Here is a 3,068-nt window from a genome sequence, read left to right as displayed (position 1 = left end):
TACCCTAAGCATATATGGTACTGCGACACTACCCTAAGCATATATGGTACTGAAACACTACCCTAAGCGTATATGGTACTGCGACACTACCCTAAGCGTATATGGTACTGCAACACTACCCTAAGCGTATATGGTACTGCGACACTACCCTAAGCGTATTACGCAACCATATTGGTAAGCTGAAACCAAATATTAGGATGAACTGTTTTCTGGAAAGGTAGTAAACTTTGTACATTATGCTTCCAACATCGGATGAGAAGATAAGTCAATGTTATAGACGAAATATTAACCAAATATATTTTATTTTTGCTATCTAGATATCGTGACGTCATCGCCACCATCATTTCTTTTGCATTTACAATCTATCGTGTTTGTAACTGTGGGCAATTAGTACAAAAACTATTTTCATACGTATCTGTTAGTCCTGATTTACGTGCGATTGTACGCTGGCTACAGATAAATAAAGGGAGCTTTCAGTAATTACAGGGGAGGGGGAATTGGGGGAGTGGGTCACATTGCATTATCTAACTTCGCGGTATTTTATTATTTTGGCATCCTACTGTTAACAATCATTGTGGTGGGATGAAAGGAGTAGGTCTCACAGGGGAGATGGGCAATATTGTGATGGTAAGATTCTGGGGATACCGTATTAGAGCGAAGATGGTGATCTCGATCCAGGCAAGTCGGTCGTGCGCCCACCTAGTCTTTGTGTGAATTTTGGCCTTCAACTGTAAATTAATTAATGCAGTGCCTCGATCACAGAAACTCCCTGTGGTGATAATAGTAGTAAACAACCAATGCCTATAAAATCAATATTGTGGCAGTAATGGGACAATGGACTCCTTACCATTGATCAGACCCAGGTCTCTTCAGATTTTTAACTTCTTTCCAGAATCATAACCATGGAACTAGTTTATTAGACCAAATACAAGAATGGGATGCGTCATGATATTCGTTGCTACGGTAACAAGTTACATCAAGTCTAGAGCTACACCACACTATATGATAGTGGCAGATGATATTTGGCATTTTTAGAACAGAAAAGAGAGAGAGAGGCAGACAGACAGACAGACAGACAGACAGACAGAGTTGGAGAGAGGAGGCACGGACACTGAGATTAAACAGAGGGGCGAGGGTTGGGAGAAGAATAGAGAGAATGACAGATAGATGGGCTTGTAAAAGGGGAAGGGAAAGCGAGAGACAGTTTGTAGAATGGGAGAGAAAGGGGTACTAAGATAGAAAAAAGGGGAGAGGGGAATAGGGGGTTACATGGATAGGTCTGAAAAAGGGAGGGAGGGGATGAGAGAATAAATAAGGGCAGAAAATGAAGGGGTGAATGAAGAAATAGAGCGTGAATAGGTCTAGAGAGAGACCAGGAGGGTGTGATCGATGTTATGATACTGACTTCTAATTATACATATATAATTATGAAGCGACGTCCACAATGCATGTCACGTGATCATAGCACTGTCCACAATGCATGTCACGTGATCATAGCACTGTACAATTAGTATCCATGGTACATACCTATACAGGCACAATAGACTATATAGCATCCCTAACTCAATGGGAAGCATACAATCCATCGTACACGCATAGGATTCAACATTCATACAACACATTCTATTCTATCAGGTTCGATTCTTCAATTATACAGCTGGGTTGATTGAGGCTCAATCGTGGTTCAAATCATACCCAGGACTTCCCTTCAACCATTCCGAATCGAAATGCAGCAACAAGGCTCGAACCAGTAACTTACATATTCCAAGTCGGCCAATCTAACCATCTACTACTATTAAATCTAACAGACTAATGTTGTTACACAGCCGTTTACCCAGGACTTGATACACAATATCCTCCAAAATATGCTATGCTAACCTTTACAGCATGGAACAAGCTACTAGCTACTGTAACTCATGATCCAAGGCCATATAGAAATACAGACACAAATTGAAATTATTCCTGATATCGAGTATTATTTAATCAATTGGGTAACTAAAATACGTTTAACTTAAAATGCTACAAAATATATTATTGTCTATTTTTTGCCGCAATGGCGTTTTTTCATACACATGTATACATTTTGACGTCATCAACATTGTTTTGACGTCATCAACATTGTTTCGATCCATGAATTCAAGACGTGATGGAATTGACATGGGGAATGTTTATAAAATTTAATTTAGTACAAAACATTTGACCGCAATCACGTGACGAGCACATTGCGCACGCCAATACTATCCTCTGTCAAACAGTACACCATTACAATGTACTCGTTGCTAAGCAACAGATTGAAGACACGTAGCGAAACACATATCTAACGTGGTGGGCTTGCCTTTAAAAAAATGAAACATGCGTATTAAATTATTGTACATTAGTTGAATTTGGCTGTTCGTTACTTCGCGTGAATGAAATTATTTAAAAAAAAAGTAATATCTGTTATTACGCGGGAATTGTTCTTTTCAAGTAGCATGCAATCATTTTTAGTTTGTTTCAAAACAAAAACAAGAAAATACATATTACGATTGCGCAACTCCGTTTGTGTGAGGAGAAAATTGTCATTATATCTCATTTTGTCTGAGACGTATGATTTATTGAATATAGGTAATTAAAGTTTCTACAATGTCACTAGAATCTCTTCTGTTCTATACCTCTAGGCTGTAATAAAACTGAAATATGACAAGAAGACACGGGAAAAAACTAAAATGCTCTTCGAATCTTTTTTTGGCGCCCAGCACATTTTGCGAGTTAGCACGTGACCAACCATAATTTGAATTTGGTAATGCTGAGTCAGCACGTGCAGTTGATGCATGCCCGGATATTACAAAGGCGTTTATTGAACAATCGTTTACTCAATACATTGATTCACCACAGTTAAACAATTAACCAGTATCAGACGGTCAGTAACTTTTAATGACATGTTCATAGGCCACTAATTCTGATATCGTATTCCGTTTCGGAAGCTTGGCGGAAGTATCAATCGTTCCATGTTGTATGTGAGTCAAGGGCAGTAGTTAAGGAAATACTCTCAATCATTATATCTATGTTACTTGCATAAAAAGGGTTGA

Source organism: Glandiceps talaboti, chromosome 14, assembly GCF_964340395.1.
Source record: "Glandiceps talaboti chromosome 14, keGlaTala1.1, whole genome shotgun sequence".
Lineage (NCBI taxonomy): Eukaryota > Metazoa > Hemichordata > Enteropneusta > Spengelidae > Glandiceps > Glandiceps talaboti.
The sequence above is the reverse complement of the archived record's forward strand: the minus strand, read 5'-3'. Positions refer to the sequence as shown.